This window comes from Strix uralensis, chromosome 25 (genome assembly GCF_047716275.1).
Source record: "Strix uralensis isolate ZFMK-TIS-50842 chromosome 25, bStrUra1, whole genome shotgun sequence".
Lineage (NCBI taxonomy): Eukaryota > Metazoa > Chordata > Aves > Strigiformes > Strigidae > Strix > Strix uralensis.
The window spans coordinates 6,469,660-6,493,445 of record NC_133996.1 but is presented as its reverse complement, the minus strand read 5'-3'; positions in this window follow the sequence as shown (position 1 = coordinate 6,493,445).

Here is a 23,786-nt window from a genome sequence, read left to right as displayed (position 1 = left end):
CTGCTTCCTCACAGCAGGTTGCTGTAGGCTTCTATTAAAAATTAACTAAAAGAATTGAGGAATGGCTGCGCTCGTTTGCAGTGTAAAGATAAGGCAATAGGTGCGTTAATGCGCAAAATGAAATAAAGAAATAGAATTTTCTTGCAAATGAGAACACCTACTTCTCCTCAGGTAATTTAATGAGAATTTTACCCTTGACTTCATCCAAATTAGATGAGAATCACCACTGTATTAAGCGATCACAATTTAATGTGCACAATTAGGTTTGTACAACTTTGTATTTTAGGTCAAGTCCTGTTTCTGGCTCCCCTTAGAAGATGCTGAGCGAGGCCTCAGGGATGAGGGGCTCTGGGGCGTTCACTGCTTGAAGGGTGAGAAGCTGCAGTTTGCAGAAACTTTTAGATTTAAAGAGATTTTTCTGTGTGAAGGGCACGCAGCTGCTGTCCTTCCATCTTTCCAGAGCCAGATCAAGCCCTTCCTCTGAAGCTGTGCTGGAGCATCCAACAACTCCTTCTCTGCTCCCCCTGATCCTGGGTGAGAGATGCTGGGCAGGGTGGGGTGCGAGTGGCCGGCTCCAAGCTGCCAGCTCGTGCGCGGGGAGCGGGGCTGAGGTCACGTGGAGATGTTTTACTGTTTAATTGGCACCAAGGTGCTGCAGCCAAATCCATCTGAGAAGTGTCTTGAGGGGCAAAATTAACACCCAGAGCTGACTTTCACTAAGGAGCTGGTAGAGCTATTAAAAGGCATAAATTCCCAGGGAACTCACAAGTAAAGTGTGACAGAAAAACCCAGCTGCCTTTAAGCTAAGGGGTGTTGAAATTAGTTTTAATTTCTGTATGTGAAAGCAAACCACGATCAAGAGCAGAGCTGTGTTCTCCAAACTGGTGAGCAGCTGTGGGCCCTTCCTCGAGCCAGCCCCAGTTTCCATGCTCCCCGCCACGTGCTACAGCATGATACTGGTTAATTCCTTCTTTCTTTTATTTATTTTTTTTTTCTTGCAAAGGGTGACCTGAGCTGGCTTTGCAGCAGCGGTGTGGGCGGCTGTGCTGTCACTGTCCCCCAAGTTGTGCAAGCTGCCAGCAATAATCTGTCATGAATAACTGCTGTGATGGGTACCAAAGCCTAGTGGGGGTCAGGGGAGCTGAAAATTAATCCTTCTGTGTTCTCCCTTCTCTCCTCTCGCCCAGAACCTTGTCAGATAAATGACATCAGGTCCCCAAAGGCGGTCAGCAGCCTCACAGGGGGTCTCTGCCCGCCGGCGGTGCCCAGGACTGATGAGGTTTGTAATGTCAGCCCAGCTGAGGTGGGTTCCCAGGGGCGGCCGCGCTGCTGTTGGTGACCCCATCCATGTTCTGATCAGGAGGTGTCGCTGGTCATCGATAGCCCCGATTTTGCACCAGTGATTTATCACCACTGGAGCAGCAGCCCCACGGGCCTCGCACGTGCCCAGCGGCACCGGGACACGGGAGGCAGCTCGGAGCCCGGCAAAGGTTTCTTGTGGCAGAGTCTGTTCCTGCTGCAGGGAGAGGAAAGAAACCAGATGGACGCGGGGGGGAGAGGGCAGGGAAATGGCAGCCCTGGGGCTGCTCTGACCCTCTCTCCAGGCACACACCTTGCTGCCGGGTCTTGGCGAGGTGGGTGATGGAGGTGGGACTGTCAGCGCCGCCGTGGTCCCCGACCCAGCGATAGACGGGTGCTGTCACAGCAAATGCCGGAGCTGCTGCTTGTTAGCTGGGTTAAAGAGGCGACTGAAAGCGTTAGTGCTCCGTCTGCCTCCATCGCTCGGTGATTTTCCCCTCCTGCCTCCCTCCACTGTGCGCGTTAATGCCTGTTACGTTCCCCGAGCACCCCAGAAATGCCTGAACCCATCTCTTTCACAGCACTGTAATTAGGACAAATGCTTTCTGCTTTTATATCTGCCAAAGGACTTGATAGTGATTATGATTCCTTATCAGGTTCATCCCTCCGGTCCCAGCCAAGAGCGTGGCTGCACAGTGCTGGGCAGGGAGAGGAGACAGTCCCTGCCCCCAGCACGGAGAGCCTCACGAGGGAAAAACAGCAGGAAAAGGGCAGGAGAGGGAAGAGGCATGAAACGATCCCCCACGGTCATGGGGCAGGGCAGGCACAGAGCCCACGGCGGGCTGAGACACCCCACGCACTGTCCCAGGGCAGGAGCAGGGACAGGGGCTCCACAGCCACCTGTCACCAAATCCCCCCTCCGTGGCCATCACCCCGGCCTCGGGGCGTGCAGCGTGAGGTTCCGCAGGGTCAGCTCTCCTCTGTGCTGAGGGACAGGCACCGGGAAACACGGAGCCCCTGGGAATTATACAGGGCGAAGGGTGGAGAGGTCCCTTTCCTGCTCCGTGCACACTGTGACACCCCCCCAGTGCTGTGAAGTTCTTGGCTTAGAAGTGAAATTACAAAATTAATCCAGACTTCATATTCAGAGAGTTAATCACTTGAGCTCATCCTCTTATCTCCAGTTCATAGGTGTGTGCGGGCACGCATCCATACATGCTTTCAAAGGAAAAATAATTATCGCAGAGATAAAGCTTTCATTATTTTTAATAGCATCAGGTCCACCCGTTGAGTTATTACAGTAATAAAAACTAATTAGATCCCTGGTGATACGTTCCCCCCGTGCACGCTGCCTGCCTGCCTTATCGATTGTTATTATAAAAACACATAACTGTATATCAGATCATTCGTAATAATGGCTGAGCCTTTTCCACGGGCATATAAAACAATATGTATATTTCATATAAATAACTGTTTACTCTTATTTAAAACCTGAAGGGAAAAGCCCTGATTTATTTGGCAGCTGTAGCTGTTTGTCGAGGTTTGGCTGTACATCTCCTTCCTCTTCTCCCCGTCGTGCTGGCAGTGCCCGGTTCGGGCTCAGTTACACCAGAGCTTCCTGCGAACGCCTCTCGTCTTGCTCAAAAGTCTGTGTCAAAAGAAAACAAATCAAAACACAGATTTTGAATGTGTCAAAACATTTGCGGTCAGATTTTTGAAGTCTGACTGTAGTCTTCAGTTTGATTTGTACTTTTTCACTTACGAATGTTCTTTGGTATGCCATGGTTCTGTTAGAAAAACGCTTTCATCTGAAGCAAAACAATTAATTTGAGGTTGAAAAAAATGTTCCATTTATTCTCACCGGCTCTCAAAGGCATCTCTCATTTTTTAAGCATTGGGGGTTTTTTTCACTTTCTAAAAAATATTGCCAGATTTGAGAGCACCAAAAAAAATCAATTATTCACCTAGCCCAATTTGTAACACTCATTCCCAGCTGATAAACACGGGCATCAGTGCCTGCCAAGTATGACTGCTGCAAACATACTAATTACCAGTGCTGGAATGGCAACCTCCAGCCATACAGGACTGTGGCATCTGATTACAGCCCTGCGCTGCCGGGAAGCCTGGCCGCCCGATTTCCAGCGTTATCAGATGGATGCAGGGTCTGGGCCAGAGGAGAGGACATGGGATTACAACACCCTGAATGCAAAAGCCAAAGCAAATTTAATACGACACAGGCATGTTCCAGCGCTGGGGGAAAGGCGGTTTGTAACGCGTTACTTGCTTGAATATGTAACAAGAAGGTTTAAACACTTCTGTATAGCTAATGCTAACAGAATTATTGTTTTTACTGTTATCTGTGCATATGCACACTAGATAGATATATATCTCTCCCTATGAATGTGTAGAGGCTTTTTAAGATGGCAGCAGAATATAATTACCTCGATTAGACTTTGGCCACGACCCAAGTGAACCTTCCAGCACCGGCGGCAGCATTAGTCCTGGCTTAAAAACCCATTTTCACGGTGTCTCTGTGAGCAAGTCTGAGGCTCGCTGCAAATGCATGATGCTGTATGTAGGTCTGGCTTGGCTGGCCTGGTTGATTTTATTTTTATATACATATATATATATATTTTTTATATATATATAGTATAATTTTTTATTTTAGAGTGTGTACATCAAAGTGCATCCCTTGCGTGTCAGGGTGGGCCTGAGGAGCCGGCGGGTGCTGCTGCCAGCGGCTGCCTGGAGCTCACTCCAGCAGCTCCGTGTCCGCCTGATGCACACACAAGCACACACAAGCACGCACAAGCACACACACACACACCCCCAGCTGATGCCTTACCAGCACCAAGCAGAGGTGGCAGCTGCCTTTGGAGACCTCGCAGACACCCACCATTAAATGTCTGCAGATGAAAAACATGCCTGGGTACAGCAGGAGCCCGGCCGCCCGCGATGACCTGTCGCTGGGAGAGTTATTTTCCAGCAGAGATCTCCCCGCTGTGGACAGGGGGTTTTTGCTGATGTTTTTTGTGGTGTTTGTTGATGACAGTGCGTGTCGTGCAGTCGCTCTCCTGTTTGCACGGTGCAGGACTAAGCGGGGTCGGACCCCTCTGTGCTGGGTAAATGTTGTCAGAAACGGGGGTTCCCACAAATCCCTGTGTCTCGGGACCTGCCCCTGTTGCCCTGCTCGTTTGCTTTGCTTGAAGATAAAAATCGAGCAGCTTTTCTGGGTGTTACCTTAGATTTATCTCAAGGAGCGGTGCAGGGAGGGGAGCGGGGATCTCAGTCCTGCTCAGCCGAGTGGGTTCCATCCCTCCCTTCAGCTGCCAGCTCTCATCGGTGCCCACAGGACCCAGCACCTCTGCTACCACCATAAAACCTCCGGTTGCAAACAGGGCTTTTATTTTTGTTGCATATTTAGTTTGGAGTTTAATTTGTTCTTAGCACCCAGGTCAGCCCCGCCAGCAGCAACACCTGGTAGGTTTTTCACTTCTGTGTCTGGAGGGGGCATCAAAAACCTGAAAATTCTGTTTTAATGAGAAGCTGCTTCTTTCTGCTAGAGAAAGCTGGGGTTTTAATTATCCTGTAGCATTACGCTGACAAGCCACCCGGCCTCAGCAGATCTGGGTGATAATTAGACCTGTTGGTTCTTCAGTGGAGGAGAACAGTAATTTTTGAGTGCAATGCTTCTGTGCATCCTCTAAGGAAAGCACAATCATTCAGAAATTGAAAGTTTGACAGGATGCCAGTTTTAATACACCCATTGAAATGTTTTCTTGTCAACAGTGGTACAGCCACGTGTCAATCATGAGAATTTTCCTCTAGAAACTCTTTTGGCAGAGAAGAAAGAGCGAGGGTTTACCTCTCTTCATTGGATTTGTTTGGGGTTTTCTGCTTTTGCTTTTGGAGTTTTTGTTTGGGGCTTTATTTGTTTTTGTTTTTTTTAATGCGGATTTCCTTAAAAAGGGACCGCCAGCAGAGAAGAGGGAAGATGCTCCTGAATCCCTCCTGTGCCGATGTCCTCATTACAGCTAACGATCTTTGGAGTCCTTTGGGCTGGGAGGCAGAGTCTGCTTTTGGAGCGATTGGGAGGTGGGGGGACACGGGATTTCGGTACCTCTGGGGCTGCTCCTGCCTCTGCAGCCCAGCCCGGCCCTGCCGCCGGCTCAGCAAAGCTCACGCTCCGTTTTCCTGCGCTGGCTGACTTCGGTGGCATTTCACTGCACTGCTTGAGTGCTTTGCTGAATCTGGGGTAAGAAGCACTTTGGAGGCTGCGTTCCCGTTTGCTTTCACAAGACTCAGATTTGCTGAGCCTGTCAAACGATGCTCCGAACGTGTAAAGGGGCTCTAAGGTGGGTATAAATTACATTTATGGTTGGTGGATGGCCCCTCAGCACTGCCAGGGCTGTGTGCTGGCAGCACCGAGAGGCAGGCGCGGAGCATCGCCGCTCCCCGGGTGGTACTAAAGTGGCTGCCGATGTGTTTTAATCTCCATCTCCACAAAACACAGAGTTTCCAAGCCAGCCCTGTCCTGCCCAAAGCCCCTGCGGGTGAAGGCAGCCCACCAGCATCGTGGTGGGCCGGGATACGGGTATCAGGGAGGCTCCTTCGGGTACACGAGCAATCCAGGGGAGCACAGCACATGCTGACGTTTCTTTTCAAAATGAAAGACCACAAGCCAGGGAGAGTTTGGGCCGAGTTTCCCTTTTCTCAGCCGCATTTGTGCTTCGTGCCCGCGCTGTAGGCAGAGATCTGCGAGCGCTGAGCCTGGTGCTAATGTCATGGGGCATTAGGCACTGCTGGAGAGCGCGCTGGGAAATCTCCTGGGAGTTTAGGTGCTTAAAGATCTTGATGAAATAAATGTTATGATTTATTGAAACACAGGAATGCAAAGGAAGGGACTTTAAAAGCTTGTCTAGGCTACTTTAAGGTGGAAATCTTCCCTTGTATCTACTTTAAGTCTCCCTTGCTGCAGTTTATCCTGGTGACTGCTTGTCTTACCTAAAATGGCCATGGAGAACAATGAATTAATTTCCTTCCTCTTCCCAGCTCCCAGCCATAACGGTCCCTGGGTCTCCCTTCAGCTCTGTCTCCTCCAGGCAAGCAGTGTTCAATGCCTCCTCAACCCCTTGGCTATCTGGAAAGAAACCCCTTGGGATTTCTGAAATGTATAACTCTACAGTCCGACATGCTGTAGGAGATGGCCAGTGAGGGCCATATGGGCATGTAAAACCACCCCAGTGCTTTGCAGCTCGCTGGGCTTTGCCATGGGACTTCTGGGCATCAGCTTCAACTGGAAGCCCAGGTCATCCTCTAACTCCCTTTGTCCCATTTGGGTTTTCATTCCCTGGCTGCCGTGGCAGGGTAGGGATCCGTCTCTTGCTCTCCATTTCTGCATGAACCACGCGACGATGTCCCTATTGCTCGCCTGAACACACCAAACTCTTTGAAGTGCCTTTAAAGCGCTGGGCATCGGCGCTGGCAAAGAGATGACAGAGCCACTTTGCTGTGACTTGTGGGTCTAACCCCTGTCCTCACCACGCTCTGGACTGCTGCCATCAGGCCTGGTGATACACAGGTCTGTGAAAACCCTCTCAGGAGGGGAGAGGGAAATCGATTTCACACTGATCAGCTTGATTTTCTCCGGAGAGTTATCCTAATAGCATCTGCCTTCTCTGGCTGGGTTCAATTTCTTTCACTGCCCCCGTGTTTTAATGGCCTGCGAAGCGGGATGTGCACCCAGCGCCTGCTGCATACGTGTTATTCTCCTCCCTTTGCGCGGCTGTAACTGAGCGTTAGTGCTGGGATTGCAGAGGACACTGCTAGTGCCAGCTGCCCGGCTGCCACACGCGTTACCGTCCCCTCTCTTGTTCTATGGGAGGAAATTAAAGCCATGGGCTTTCATGCATTTCTTTCTTCTTCTGCCAGAAACGGTGGCAAAGCAGCTTTATTGCAAGGTCGGTTTCTGAGTGAGGAAGAGGTTTAATCACATACGTGCAAAAAATATCCCCCCGTCCGCCAGCCGTGCCGGGACGGCCGTTCTGCAAAACATCCCTCCTGTCGCTGGGGGAGAGGGCTGGATTCGCGTGGGGTGCGAGACCCCCAGTGCCTCTGCAACGCGAGACAGGCCACGAACCTCCGTGTACTTACTGCAGTGTAACACCAGCTGTCTCGCAAGAGTATCATCAGGATTAATTTATTTTTACACAAAGCCCAACAATCCCAGGTGGTAAAGCAGCAGGTGACTGCGAAGAAATGATTTAGAGACAAAATCACCGCTCGGTTTTTATAAGCAACATTTCCTTGTATTGCCCGGGGACTTCTGAGCCCGGTGAGCAGCAGGTGATGTCTATAGTTGCCTCCCACAAAACAATTTTCCTCCAAACTCTTGACAAAAGCCAACTCCTAGTGATGCTCTCGACTGCGACGCTGCTGCGGACGGGGAGATGGCTCTGCGGAAGGACGAGCTGTGTTCAGCCTCACGAAGCTGCTGCCTGCGCGCTCTTGCAGGACGTGTTGTGGAAGCGTAAGATGCCGACTCGCATTCGGGGTAATTCTTTCCGCAAGAAAGCAATTCTTACAAAACAGGCATTATGCAAATGGATTTGCCACCAAGGCAAAGACCTGCCTGAGTAATTAAAAGCGAGTGAAGGGAAAAGTCATCTGAAAAGAGAAGGCTATTTAATTGCCTGTATCTTCTTTTTTTCTTCTTTAATTTAAGAAAACAAAAGAAGGAAGCCTGGAAGAGCTGGATGGCTGAAGAGGGTGCTGGAGCGATGCTCAGCTGGGCAGCCCTGCCCAGAGCTCCAGGAGCAGCAGGCACGGGCCGGGGATGTCTGGGGGAATGCCCTGCTTGCTTCCCATTACCCTGTATCCTGAGAGAGAGCCATAGTTCATCCAGTTCTTCACCCTTGCAGCAGATTTGCTTGTTATTTGTTATATATCTGGTTTAAAAGTTTCTTTCAGGAAATCAGAAAAAAAATCCTTAAGATTCATGTACTTCTTAGTTAGACAATACAGTATCTATATAGCCATGGGTTTCCACAAGGATGATATTCAGCCTTTATTCATTTTAATGGGGGTGCAGGCGCTTGGACAGTAAATGTGAGCTCACCAGCAATAATATTTCTTTTCTTTGCTATAGTTCATGCACTTTATAAACGTAATTCACATGTGGTAAGGGGTATGCAGTCTACAGGGCAGAAATCAACACTTTGACAGCTTCTGCCATGCTATTACCATAGCCTGGTCTCTTCTGTAGAACTTTGTCACCTATAAACGACAAGTGCTAGATAAGAAGTGGGCATTGCTGTTATATAGCTGCAGGCTGTTTGTCCAAGCTCTCTCTTGAATACTTATAAATAGCAAAGACATTTGCATAAATAATTCATGTGCACGCACAAAAATGTACCGGGAGGGGGAAAAAGATGATGGCTGCTTCCGCAGCGAGCACAGCACATGCTGTGCCATCCCTGCCCGCCTGGCTGGAGCCCCTCACACCCGGCTGGCACCCAAAGAGAGGGTGCTGGGGCTCATCCTGAGCACCCTGGCAAGTGCTTGCTGAGAGACGTGGCCAGGCTGTGCCGAAGACTGATGGCTGTTCCTGGCAGTGCCCACGAGCCCCAGTTCCCCTTTTCCACCTGGGGACATCCCGGCAGCACTTCTCCTTGTATCCCAGGTGCAGAGGTTCAACTTTGGTTCCTCTGTTAACCCCCGGGGATTATTTTTTTTTCCACCTTTAACTAGTAGGGATGTAGGTGAGTTAATTGAATCAGGCTTGGCGTAAGTTTCTTGTCTTGATGATACTTCTTAATTTGACTCTCCTTGGTCGGGAGCCCGTTACATCGCTTCGGGTGTGTGTGCTGACAGGGATGGCTCAGCTCGGGGCCAGCAGCTCGGCTCCTGAACAGGCAGCACAAACCTCTGGTGCTGTGGCCACCGTGGCAGTGTGGGGTTTGTTTTCAGTGTAGGGAGACCCGGGGGACCCCTCCTTGTCCTGGCAGCCTCAGCCCCTCCCAGGGCCTGTCGCATCCGTCTGCCTCCGTTTATAATCATGATCAATAGTGTTTTCTCTCTTCACCCAGCTCCTGGCAGGACTAACATATGAGAACACCAGAGACCTCATAAATCTTGGTTACTGTGCTCACCAGCCAGCGTGGCAAAGGGACCTTCTGCCATGGTCTGAAGCGCTGGGGAGTGGGAAGAGCAGCTCTGTGCCAGCGCGACTCGGTCAAGTCCCCGCAGGGACAGTCACCCTGGCTGGTGACCCCTGTGGTGGGGCAGAGCAGACAACCTGCGTGCCCCACACATGTCCTCTAGCCCCTGGGGAACCCTGCTCCTTGGGCACAGGTAAATAAAGAAACCTAGGCAACCCCTTAGGGTGTCAAATTTGCTCTTTCTCAGACATGAAATTTAGGACTTTTCTTCATCAAAACACGTTTGTACTTTGGTGCTTGCAGAGGTGGTTTCCAACCCGCAGCGATGGCTCCGCTGCTCCGAAGCTCCTGCAGCTCGCTCACTCCCAAGCTGCAGTTCCTAACACTCTTCCAAAATCCAGGAGCATCCCGGTGCTGTCAGTCCTGCTCCAGAACTCCCCAGCCCACTGACCTTCCCTCCCTGGGAGCCCACACAGCCCTCACCCCACACTCCAGGCACAGCATCCTCCTCCTAACTGATTTTCTGGTGTGAAGGTGAAGCACGAGCAAGGGAGGGAGATGGAGACTCTGTCTGGAAGAAAGCACAGTGCTGTGGATAGTGGCTGCCCCAACTTTCCTCTCTTCATCTGCTCCATCATTATTGCAGACCCTGGTGCTGCAGAACCATGCTCAGACCCTGTGGCGTCTGTTGTGGGTGCCCCTGTGACCCTGCTGAGAGTTACCCAGCGGTGAGCGCTGACAGGAGCAGCCTGGGCTGGCTTGTCCCGAGGGAAGAGCGTGGAGATGGCCTTTGGCTGGGGTGACTTTGCTTTCTGCCACTGGCTCTTTGCAGCATCGTTGGAGATGCTTCCCAGGAGCAGCTGGTGGTGGCTCCAGGTCACCCGTGTGCGTTCCTGCCCTCTGGAAGCCCGGCATCCCGCCTGATGAGCCCAGACCTGCCCAGGAGCTCCCTGTCCCTTGGTTTCCCTCCTCCAACACGGAGGGTTTGTCCCTTCAGATCGCTTTTTGCAGCAGGGTCTTGCCTTGCAGACAGATCCCCCATAACAAGGGGGTCTGTCAGACCCCCCAGCCAAGCACCACAGTCTCAATAACAAATAACCCCAAGACTGGGAATATTTTGGGGTGCCAGGCGAACAGCACTCTCCGGAGAGTGCTCACTGGGTTGTTTTCCGTCTTTCTGCTCCCTCTTTTATTTACATTTATGTTACCTGCTGCATTCACTGCTCCTGCTGCACTTCTACTGCTGCTGCCCTGGCCAGGGAGTCCCTCTGTGCACCTGACGTGGGGCTGAGGAGGAGGAGGAGGAAGAGGCCACCTTGGCTGTGAGAAGGAGCATCCCAAGTGCCCTCTGTGGGGAGCCTGGCTGGCCATGCCCTCGCCCCATCCCCAGCAGCAGTGAGGGAGGATTTCAGAGTGTGTTTTATATCGGCTACTAAAAGTAAATGTGCCGTTTCCCTCCCTGGGAAACAGAACATAAAAAACAAGCAGAATAACAGTCTTTTCTATTTCATCTTCTGTGGGGGCAGTGGCAATGAATTATTCAACAGGCACATGGTGATGAGAAGCTGGGCACCGCAAGGACCATGGTGACATAGAGCATGAAGGGACGATGGCAGAAGAGGACGGGATTCCCAGTGTCCCCCGGCGCGGTCGATTCTACCCCATCCCTTGGGGTCGTGCTCTCGCCCAGCTCAGCCGCGAGGGCTGGAGGAGGCTGCGTGTCCCCAGCTGTGCCTGTGAACCCGGGCTCTGCTGCCCACCCTCCAGCCACATCTCCCCACTTCGCTGCTCTATCCCTGCCCGAGGCCATTTGATAAAACTACAGCAGCACAGAAACAGCAGGCAGAAAGCGTCCGTTTGTGCTGCCCCTGTCCACCACCAGAAACAAGCAGATGCAGCTCCAGCTGCTGGTTTCCATCCACAGCGTTGGGACAGAGGTTCCCACCAGCTCGCTCCCGAGGCTGAAGCCAAAACAGTGCAGTGAGACCCAGCTCAGTCCGAAGCCATTGGCAGCTGCAGCGCAAACTCCAGCACTTACCCTGTGCGTGGGGCTGGAGCTTCAACCCAGCATCTCCTGGGGGGAAAAAAAAAAAAAGGACAACAAGAGAAGCGGCGTGGCAGCTGGGAGAGCAAGCTGGCAGGTGTGGAAGCAAAGGGCTCTGGAAAAACTTTGCATATCTAATTGGTCTCCGTTCAGAGTCCGGCCAGCCAGTCATCAAAAGCCTCCTCAGTTTGGCTTTTTAATGAGAGATTTTCATATATTAACACTTCATTAAATCTGTAGCCAAGTCATTTTTAGCACAATTTCAAATGCACGTGCCGTGTGGCCCTGACTCTCACCTGACTGCTCACGATAACAGTTGGTGCAGCCCAACGTAGCCCACCCTGCCTCCGCCAGCCACCACGGAGAGCTGGGAGCAGAGGTGGGAGCAGAGCTGGGAACAGAGGTGGGAACAGAGGTGGGAGTAGAGCTGGGAACAGAGGTGGGAGTAGAGCTGGGAGCAGAGCTGGGAACAGAGGTGGGAACAGAGGTGGGAACAGAGCCACAGCACAGGGCAAAGCAAATGAGGATGTAGACAAGAGCTCGTCGGGTTTCTCTCCTGGTTGGTGACTCCAGGTGTCACCACTCCACGTCCACAGCGGGAGCTCTGGGAAAATCCCTGCTTCCACGAAAGGCTCTTTCAGACACTCCTACATCAGAGCTGTGGGTTAAAGGGCTCCAAGAACCCTTTAAGGACAACTGAGGGCTTCAGCATGAGCATCACATGGGCCCCCCAGCTCCTGCATCGCTGCCGTGACTTGAGCAGTGCCCCAGCTGCTTCCACTGCCTGTAACAGGCTGTCACGGTCCCCTCGGTGAACTTGTGATGGTTTGTTTACTACGATCTCAAAAGTGCAAAATTAAGGTGACCAACACCAAAGGGGATTGCATCAATCAAACAGTGAAACTTTATTGTGTTGCCTGTGAAGCAGCACGCGATAGTTAGAGATGGGTGAAAGAAAGGGGAAAAGTAAAGTGAAGTTTAGAGAGAAGAGGAGGAGGGGTTATAGCTGCCACCGCTGATCTCAAGACCGGAAAAAAGTGTCTTTGTCCTGGTCGGCATCAGTCTCCTTTCTGCCACAACTTCTCTGTCCTGTTCCCTGGCGTTCTTTTCCTCTCCGTGCCCGTTTGTGCCGCTCTGTATCCCTGCCTTCCTATTTCCCTCCCTCCTTCTCTTCCTGCCTCTATCCTGTAATCTCGCTCATGCCCCCCCCCCCCCCCCCCCCCCCCCGCCCCTGTATCTCCCTGTCCCCGTCCTCCACCCTGTTCAGCTCGCCCTCTGTGGGACCCTTTGTGCTGCTCCCTGTCTGACTATTGATCGCTTCATCTCTCTGTCTTGTTCTCTGTTCCTGCCTTTTCTCATGCTCCACCTCTCTGTCATTCCCTCTGTTGCTCTTGTTGGTTCCAGGCCAGCATCCTGCTCCCTGTCCCTCTCCCTTCCGCTGTCGTCTCCTGCTCTCTGGCTCCCTGTCCCTCACCTCTCTTCTAGATGCCTCTGTCCTGTCTCCTCTCTTTCCCGATCCCTCTGGCCTGCTACCCATCGCTGCCTTGGCGTTCTTTCTCCACCTCTCTGCCTCGGTCCTGTCCCTCTCCTCATCTCTTGGTTGCTGCTGTTTCTTTCTCCATCACTGCCTCGCTGCCTGTCCCTTTTCTCTTCTTCTCTCTGTCCTCCAGCCTCTCCCGAACATTTTCCCTGTAGAGCTCCATACCACTCTCTGTGGCGTTGTTTCCCGGTATAACCCCGTGCCCAGCTCCACTCTGTCCTGCTCCATGGCCCATCCCTCTCTTTCCGTTCTCCCTCTCTTTGTCCCGATCCCTCTCCCTTTCTCCCTCTCTTGCTCTCTCATCCCCTCAATCCCTCTGCCTTCTTGACCATCTCTTGGTCTCCCTCCTTCCCACCTTCCTTTCCCCCCACATTTGATTTCTCTCTCTCTCTCTGTCTTTCTACTCTCCACTCATCATTATCTCTCTTCCTCCGTCTTGCTCCCTGACCCTGTTTTTCTTCCACCATGTCCCTGCAGGACTCCTCCTTCCTTTTCTAGTGATTTCTCCTTCTCTACTTCCACCACATCCTCCCACCCCTTTTTGCCTTCCCAGCCCTTTTCAAACTCTAATGCCCCTCAGACCTCACTCCCCTTTTCAGCATCGACTTTTTTCTGGCCTATATTTGCCCTCCGGCCTCTACTTCCCTCTGGCCTCCCACCCCTTTTCATCCTCCCACCACGTTTCGACCTCCACTGCTGCGGAGATCCGTGCCCTGCTGTCAACAGCTGACTTGTTCCAAAAATTCATGAGATGCTTTTAATTAAAATTTTTGTACTTTAAAATAAATCCTCAAAAGCTAAAACTTACTCAGAAAACAACCACCTGCCATCCTAAAATAATACAAGCTACAGTAAAAACAAGCCATGGAAAACGCCCTGAGTAATGACTGTGTGTACAGTAAGGTACAAGCAGGGAGCAAAAGACTGAAACAGTGGTTTCTCCCAGCTGTGATTTACTACTACTCTTTTTAGAAATTAAATAGAACTGCATGTTAGTCCTTCAGCCTAAAGATGGAGAGATAAGGGCGTCTACAGGCAGGGACATGCTGTGTCCAAGAATTACTCTCAGGAAATATTGCTCCGTTTGCCCTTTTAAACAGTCATTTCAGCTTATTACTGAACACGTCGCTGTGGCTTCTTAGAAATCCTTCACCTATGCAGCAATCCTTGGCCTCTCTCCCATTAAAGGATTTCAGTGCACATCAGCAGGGTTATTAAATTAAGCCTCAAAAATTGGAGGGGCGTGTTTGCACCTTTCAGAGACAAATAAGGTCAGCAGAAGGTTAAGTGGAAGAGGCAGCAAGAGGGCACGGGAGGTGAGCCCTGTGCTCCAGTCAAACCCTGAGGCAGCGGTCCCTTCCCTGGGCAGCTCAAGGAGCATCATCTACCACTTCTTAGGTCCCAAAAAATCTCTTGTATCCCCTCTATCCCGGGGGCTGGGGAGTCCTGCAGTCTCGTCTGAGTAGGTCCAGGGAACCTGATGTTTTCCCCGTGGCTGCCTCACTGCTGCAGCTTTTTCTTGAAAAAGCAATGGTGACAAAACCCACCTGTAATATTTCCATCCCCTGCCTCTCCTGCTGCCTCAGCTCCCAACATGCATGGCACTGTCATAGTAAGAAATGTAATTTAGGTGATGGATGGGCTCTGCTCGTTTCCTGTAATATCCTCATGAAAATTTTAAACAGTGCAGATTACCTTACTCTACATAGCTGTCTGGTCTGGGCAGCCCGTGTGCTGCAGGGGACCAGCCTGAAAGGCCGGAGGGCTTGTCTGTACAGGAGTGAAACTAATCTCTCCTGTAAGAAAAGAGAAGGAAAGGAGCTGGGCTGTGTTGGGACAGGGCTTTTATGTTTTCAGGGAGAGGACACGGTCTTGCGGGCTCACGGTGCCAGGCACTGGTAATGCTGAGCTCGGGCACGGCTGCCTGTGCTGCTGGCCTACGAGGGGAGCCAGGTTTTCCTGATGCTGCAAGTCTGCTACGGGAGGTAAATCTGCCATTAAGCAGCTTTGCAGTATTAAGCAAGGCTAATTCTTTCATGGGGTAGGAGCATTTTATATCAATACTCTAAAGAAGGTATTTGCAGTACTGCAAATACTTTTCACAGACTTAGGAAGGTAAATCCAGTGACCTCAGCCCAAACGTAGATCAGGATCAATAATAATTTCCTAAAATATACCGAGTATGATGATACCCTTCCTGCCCCTGTGCAGATGCCCTGAAGCGTGAGGTCAGACAGGGTTTATGATACCTGTATCCTCTTACCCAGACTGTAGTGTTGGTGTAACCATCCCAGGAGACCATTAACCACAGTGAGGGATGGGAGCTGTCATTATTTCTTCAGCTCCTGCTCCTCCGCTGCCTGCCGCATGAGAGAAACGGAGACACCCCTGCCCTTCCCGGGACTCATACTGTGACTGTGCACAAATGCACATACGAACTATTTTGGCCTCTGCTTCCCCTCAGCAGCAATTTCTACCCACTGCTGTGAGTCTGATGGCACTGAGTGGCTCTGAATTGGTTTGTCCCCAGGACATCTTCTTGGCTAGTCAAGGTCTGAAAGGCGAGCCAGCCTTCCCAGGTCATTCTCAGCTATTTTCCAGCTGCAGAGAAGAAACAGGCAGGAAATTAGTCAGCAGTGTATTGGGAGTAGATTTTGTGGGAAGAGAAAGGGAGCGCGATGCAATCCATCCCCCACGCAGCTGAGGCCGTTGCAGGAGGCGTTTGCAGGGTTCAGCCTGAGCAGAGGCAGGCTTCCCAGGCACAGCGCTTGACAGATACTAAAAGAAGAGTCAAATCCCTTTGATTTTTAAATGTCTGGGTCTTGATCCCATAATGCTGTCTGCACTGCCTGGGAGAAGCCACCCGTACTGAGTGATCTTCATTTACATGTTGTGACAGTGATTTATTCTCCATAAAAGCCGTCTCTGCCTCCTCTCACTGCTGTCTCAGCCGTGCCCCAGTTCCTCTGCCACGAGCTCACTTTCTCCCCCCTATGCCTCCTTTGCAACGGGGAAAGGAGCAGTGGTTGCCCATCATTACAAAAATCCTCGGGATTTATAGTCATCAGCATCACCAGGTCCATCATTTCTCCACCAATGCTGCAAAATAGCCTGGGAGATGGGAAGAGTGGAGCAGTGGAGTCACTGGTTCTTCCCAGCAGGACCAAGACATTCAGACCCTTCCCCACTGCCAGGAGCTGAAGACCATGAGCTCCTGGGCTGGTCCTGCCCCGATTCCCCCTTGACCTTCAGGCTCTGCCACACAAGGACGGGCACACAGCTGCCCAGACAGCAGCACCATGCCCTCGACTTGGCCACCCACCAGCCCAAGCCCCGCTGACACCGAGGGCGCAGCCAGCACATGGGGAAGACACCAGCTCAGCAAGGAAGAGAGGCAGAAGGGGGGAGGCTGCACGCGAGGAGCAGCTCTTCAAAAATACCCTGAAAGTTTCCTCAAAGCCCGTAATGAACAGCCAAGCCCCAGCTCCCCATGAGCATGTGCTGTGGAGGGTGAATGGGTCCCTCTGACGGGTGAATGACTGGAGCCTCTGAATAAGCTGAAGGTTCTATTACTGGTGCATTATTGATGAGCCTCCTCGGGAGAGCTGGGACTGCTTCCCTGGCTCCATGTCTGGGCACTGCAGCATAGAAATGATGGACTACCCCAAAGTCCGACCTCTGAGGGAATAACTCTCTTCTAGTTCAGACCCTAAAGAGACTTAATGACTAACTGAGCCTCTGCAGAGGAGGTGCCCTGCCTGCCTCGCCCCACTGTGTTGTCAGATCCTCCCGTCCTGTCCTGCTGTGTCTCGGTGCCCAGTGATAGCCCATAGTTTCTTGATTACGTGGTTATTACTAGAGAAGAGTTTTGTTTGTACTTGGATGCTGCGATGGAGACCTGGCTCATACTCACACCTAGGGATTGCCCTTCTCCAGAGGATTCACATTTTAGTCAGGCAAGACAGAGCAAGAAGGGAAACTGAGGCAGAGAGCTATGAAAATGGTAACCTAAAACATTTTTTAATTGAGCATCCAATGCCCCTCCCGGGAGCCCGTGTGACCTTCAGAGAGTCTTCCTCATTCTTTCCCTTCGCACCTCCGCGCAGGGCAGGGGGGGATGCCCTGCTCATCACCAGGCTGACAGGCAGAAGAGACACCCCTTCCCCGTGAAGAGCGAGGCGTCGCCGTCTGCAGCAGCTCTGCTGAAGATTTAGACCCCAAACTTTCCTCCAAGTTGGTAAATCTCCTGCTCTCGCTGCCCATAATCTCCTTGTTGATTACTGCAGCCTGGTGCTGCCACCGAGAAGTGAGCAGAGCAGGTTTAAGCAGATGGTGACTTGCAGCCCTACACATTTAATCAGATTGTTATGACTGGATTTGCTTTCTAAAGCCTCAGAAGTTCAGTGGGGCTTTTTTATGTTGAACCTCTCCCCGCGCACACACTGAATTGTTTCTGACCAGCTGAAAACCTTCTGCTACATGAAGTAATTTTCTATTAGAGAAGCTTTTGCAGCAGAAAGCATGGCTCATCGGTAAAATCAAGCCAATGGGATTGTAGCTATTGATTTTTTCCTACTTCTACCACTATTCAGCTGCCTAGAAAACATTGCTGTAGCAGATGATAATCACTTTGGGGCAGACTTCTAATTGCAGGAGCTCAGCAGACAGTTTACCTGCATGCAACCTCAGCCTACTAGCAATTTTTTAAAAAAGTGGATAGAAACTATTTAAAATCTGTGTACAGACACCATAAAAGACCCCACTAGCCACGCACAGGCCTGTGTGCTGCTTGATGCTGTACAGATCGAGAGCAATGAAGCATCCCCTTTCCCCATGGTTTTTAAACAAGAGGTAGTCAAGCACAGCAGCCCAGGGAGTCAGGAGGATAATCCCCGGGGTCACATCTGTATGGCAGGAAGAAATGTAATTGCGATGCAGACAGACAGGGTTGAGCTTGCTTTAACCTGGAGTGCTCTGGGCTCAGACGCAGGATCAGCTGCCGGGGTCACCTCTCCCACGGGAACGGCTCAGGAACACACTCCGTGACCCATCCGGGCCATGCAAATGGGCCAAGGCCCGCGGAAAGAGGGCACAAGTGCCCCAAATTAACTGCCCGTGTCACATCTGCCGGGAGCTGGAGCGCTCCGACCGGCAGCCCTGCACAGCGTTGCCCCTTGATCTCGGCTCTGAACCGCCCGGTCCTGCTGGGAAGCAGCTCTTGCCTGCTGGCGCTGAAACCCCAGAAGGCATTGGCTTCAAAAATCTGCTCTCTGCTGCGTTTCGTTGTTTCTTCCTACGTGCTCCTCAGCGGTGACATGTGCCTGCCTGGCACCCCGGTGAGTCGGGCCGTTTGGAGCAGGGACCACGGGAAGGAAAGTGGGGCACAGCCACATCCCAGGACACCAGCTCCCTGCTGCAGCCCCCCCTCACAGCGAAGCCACGAGCGCTCCCCCGCCCGAGCGAGCGGCGCGGGATGCCTGACGAGCGCAGCACCTAACGATGCTGCTCTGCACTAATGGGGAGGGAGGTTCAGGAGCGGGCTGGTGCTGCCAAGTCGGAGCTGGGCTGCGGTGACCTCCTTCAGAAACCCCCTGGTAAACAGATGGGAGCAAAATTATGTTGGCAGCATAGAATGGTTTAAACATACCACATTCAAATTTTGTCTCCAGCCCAAAGAGATGGCTACAGCGAGTGACAGACCTGCCAGGATCTGAAGTCGATGCAGGGTAAATGACAACACAGTAAGGCCCAGAAATGCTGCGCTCCGGGAACTGGGTTTCTTGGGAACCCCTCCCCAGTGCTGGGCTGTCTCGCAGCACCCCAGACCCCCCCCCCATCAGCACGACAGCCACCTCACCAGGATCAGACCCCTTCCAGCATCTGCTGAGGCTCAGCGTCTGGTAGCTAATTAGCTCTCCAGCAAGCTGGCATTAGGAGGCCCAATCAACAGTATTTCATTTATAAACAGGAAACAGCTGTCCCCCTCTTTGCATACAGAGATAATTTTAAAATGCATTAACCCCTCCCTGCAAGGCTGCCTGGGGAGGGGGGGGTCTGCCGGGTAAACCCAGGTGGTGTGGGGCTGGGTTAGGCTCACACCTGCCCAGTGCCTCCCGGAGCTTTCCCGTTCGGGTGCAGCACATCCCTGCCTGGATCTGTGCGGGATGCACACCGGCTGTGGGGGAACGGGGAGGAACCCTTGAACCTTCACCAGGTCTGTACCCTCAAAGGAGGGTTACAAAACAGAGGATGTTTTCAAGGTGGCTGTTTCTAGCCCTTAGAAACATCTGCATATTGCTGTTTAGAGAGACCCTTTGGGTAAGGATTACCCAGGGTGAGGGCACTGGCTTCCCGGGGAAGACAGATAATGAATGTTGCAGCTGGGTCAGAGGAGAAGTGACTGACCCTGCGCTGAAGCTGTCCCAGAGTTAACTCCAGCAGACCCCACGCAGCCGAGAGAGCAGCGGCAGAGGCACGGCACGAGCTGCAGCGAGCCATCCATCACTGTCTCCAGCAATTTGTCCTACGTCTCGGAGCTGTCACAGACCTCATCAGCTCCTGCAGCTCACCAGCCCACGTGCTGCTGGCGCCTGCCAAGCAGAAAGGACATCAGGAATAAGTCTGCCATCGCTTTCCAGGGCACGTTACAGATGCCCCAGAAGGGCAAAGATCCAGGTTTTCTTTGCACACCTCGGCATTATGGCTGATTTTGCCTTCGTTTGGGATCTGCTGCCCGCAGAGATGGAAAGCTCTCCTGCGGCGCTTCGCCCTGCACTGAGCCCACTTGCAGGAGGGCTGGAGGCGGCTGGAGGCACAGTGCTGTGAGCATCCCTGGAGCTGCCTGGATGGAAACCTTGTGGTCAGGCACCAGCTGGAGAAGGCTCCGGCTGCTCAGACGTTCTCCCCTGGACAGGGAAGGTGAGATGTGCAGAGGAGGTGGCTGGACCGTGGCATTTTGCCTCTTCAAAGGAAGGGAATTGAGTATCATCACACTGCAGATCAGCTGGAAGCTTCACCAGCCTCCTCAGCGCCTGATTTTCCATACCCCATGCTTACAGCAGAGAAATTGGCTCCATCACACGGTTTATACCCCCCACCCTCAGTGGTTGGTCTGGTTTAAGGCACCTGAAGACTACCACAGCCTTGCAATGAGCTGCATGAACCAGGCTGCTGGGCTGCCCTTCTGGGCTGGGAGCTTGTTCCTGCCCCACCTTGCAGGAGCCAGCGGGGAACCAGCAGTGCCGGAGGGGCCCAGACTGCCAGGAGGCTCGGCACGAGGCACGGCGGAGCCGAGGGATGCGGTGAGAGCCTGGACGAGCCCGATGCTCAGCCTGATCCTGGCACAGCGCAGCCCCGGGCGCAGCGCACCCATGAACCGCTCCGGGCGGGAGCGACGGGCACGTGCCTCAGGGGCTTTCCAGAAACGGGCGAGATGGAGTTTGGATCCCGCTCAGGGAAATTCGGCAGCTTGCTGGGGCCGCGATTAACATTCAGGAGCTCCAGCAGCAGCAGTGAGCTCGGGTTATTCCTGACACATAAACACCATCTGTGCCCTCGGAGCGGGGCTCAGCGCCTCTCGCAGCGGCGCAGGTTGCGGCACCAGCTCAGAGGAGCTTGAGATGTGGGTGATGCCCTTGAAATTCTGTCCCACCACTCCAGGCGCTGGTGATAAACCAGCGGGATCAAGGAGAGAAACAGGGAGTGAATGGAGGGGAAAGAGGGAGCTGGGAGCAAAGGGTCTGGTGTGCTGGACCACACCAGGCACTGGTTGCTCCATCGTTGGTATCGTGGGGGCTGCTCAGGCTCAGCTGAAAGGCTTTAACATTGGTTCCCAGACTGGGAAGGTTCATTTTTACATCCTGTTTGAGGTATTCTCACAGCTTCACAAAGGGACTTTTTGGGAAAAAGAAAAAAATATATATATACATATATAGGGAATACTGGACAAGACAAATTTTTTTGCCTTTCCCATTTATCACCCTGAAGAAAGTTAAAGCCTGTGCCCTCCTTAGCCTACATTCACATATCAGTATGTCTGGCGTTTTTTTCTCCTCCAACCTAGTTACATTCCCATAAAAGTGGTCTGGCCTGGAGGTATTTAAGATGTAATGAGTGGCAACGCAGCCTGCAAGCTCCCAGCTCGGCTGTGGGGCTGCCAGCAGCATGTTCCTCGAGGAGGAACAGCCAGGCTGGGCATCGAGGGGAGCCTGGTGCAGGGAGGGCAGCGGGGATCCCGGGGTGTAATCACACCTGCAGTGGGAAATGCCAGAGGGAGGTGGGATATTTTATTTGGATGTCTGTGGGGAAAAAAAAGAAATGCAAAAATAATTTGCAGAATCGAGAAATTAAGGATGGGGAAGGGGAAAAGAGGTGGTGGGGATCGCTGTCCCGGGCTGGCTTCAGCAGAGCCCTGCGGGCGAGCCTCTGCACACTGTCATTAAATCAGGGCTCTTCATGAAGTAATAGCCGACTTTCTTCCCAGTCACTCATAGTTTATTCATGCATCGCTCGTTATTTTTGAAATCCCTCCGCATTTCCCCCCTCACAAGGTGCTCTCCTTTAAATCTTAATTATCACCTAAACTCCGGATCCCGCCTGATGTTTCATTCCTTGTAGCGAGGCCGTTTGAACTCTGCCATCGACGCCTTCGGAGGCTTTGGTATGACACTAAACTTCTTCCATCGCCATTAGCATATGCAGTAATTTATACAGTGATTTTAATTGAATACTCAGACCTCAGGGTCACATATGGAAATAGGACAATACTGGGAGCTGCTTCAGCTACTTCAGCGCCCGGGAGTGGGCGCAGACACACACACACGAGCACGGCCCTGCGGGTGAGCAGGGGGGAGAGCTCGACCCAAGGAAGGTGCTGGTGGCTTCAGGAAGGAGAAAAGTGCCCGTGGGGGTCAGGAGGGAACTCACAGACCACGATGGGGCAACTCCTGGCCAAGAAGGTGAAAGGAGAGAGTGACCAGCTCCAGCTGCGTGGGGGAAACTGAGGCAAGGAAGCACCTTAAAGCAGCTTAACACAGGCTGCCCAGGCGTGGCTGTTATATTTTTCTCTAAAGATCCCTGAGTGGTGGGTCTGATTTGGTTTTTGTGGTGTGTTTAGCACCATTCTGGAAAATGTGAAAATAATAATAACTATTAAAGATAATAATATGCAATGATCTGATGGCTCATGGGTTAATTCTCACTCACAAACAGACAATTATGCCCAGAATGTAAAACATTTTAACAATATTAATGGTGAAAAAGAAATGGTGGCTCTTTTGTTGGGATTTTTTTTTTTTAAGTTCCATTAATTCTTTGTTCAATTGATGCATATTCAGAATGGTATAAGTGGGACCCTCACTGTTTCAATTAGCATTAATGCACAATTATTTTTCTCCATATTTATGCTGCTCTTGCAGGGCATGGGTTTTGGTTGTTACTTTTTTTTTTTTTACATTTGTATGTTAATTCAGTGTTTAAAACACCCTTCTCCCCAAATTGTTTGTGTGGTGATAAAGTATAATGAGAGGGAGAGAGATTTATGGCTGAAACACCAGAGGAAGAAGAGGGCTGCCTATCAAAGCAGGAGATAAATCCTGGCTTTTACCAGATCATAAGATATAATTGCATCTAAGATGGAGATTGTACAGAATCAATTCACTCCTCGATGCTGTTTACTGCTGGGAATTTGCAGCAAATAAACCAGCCTTAAAATGACCCGGCCCTGTGGTGGCGTTGCCCTGCTGCTGCCCGGGTGCTCGCCCCTACCCTGCACCCGCGGGCTCTGCGCCAGGAAACCCCCGCAGCCGAGACGTGCCATGGGGACAAACTGGTTGCAGAAGAGCTCCTTGTGACTTGGGGGCTGGTGACGCCTCTGCACGTTGGGATGGAAGTGGGGCAGATCTCCCTGCACCGTTATTTTGCCTGGAGGAGATAGATACTAAATTTTGAAGTGCTGGTAGTCACCTCCCTCCCATGCAGCGGGGTGAGTGGGGGAGACAGAAATGAACTTCCCCCGTCCCTTATCTTTAGAGATGCAAAACCTTCATTTTTAAATACTTCATTTTTGATTTATTCTTTTTAAATACTTCTTTTTTAATACTTTTCTCTTTATTCTTTTTAATACTTTTTTCTTTATTCTTTTTTAATACTTTTTTCTTTATTCTTTTTTAATACTTTTTTCTTTATTCTTTTTTAATACTTCTTTTTTTCTTTATTCTTATTAAATATTATTTTATTTTTAAAAAATACTTCTTTCTTCATTAGCCTTTTGGTGCATCCCAATCTAACAACGCTGGGGTACAGGGGAGGGAAAGTTCCTTCCGTGCCTTGGCAGCAGAGCCAGGCATCCATCCAGCCCTCGCTCCGCAGCGGGGAACCAGCGCAGGACGAGGGGCTGGTGCAGGATCCCAGCACCATTTGCCACAAGACTGCCCGGGCTTATGGCACTGATGAATATCCCCATTCCCTTCCCATCAGCTGCTAAGAAAAAAAAAAAACCCAACTTTTTCTTTTTTGAGAAAAGAGACAGAGAAGAGCTCTGGTTGATCAATCTTCCCACAGCCCTTTGGCAGCGGCGCTGGCTGGGCAGGGAGGGAGCTGAGCCCAATCGATGCTCCTTAGTGATGCTTTAAAAGGAAAATAGTTTACAGCTTCTATTTGGGGAGGGAGATGAGCTTGTTGCTTTCTCCTCTAGAGGTGGGAAAAGGGCCACCTTGGCGATGGGGAAAAGCTTGTGCTAGCAGGG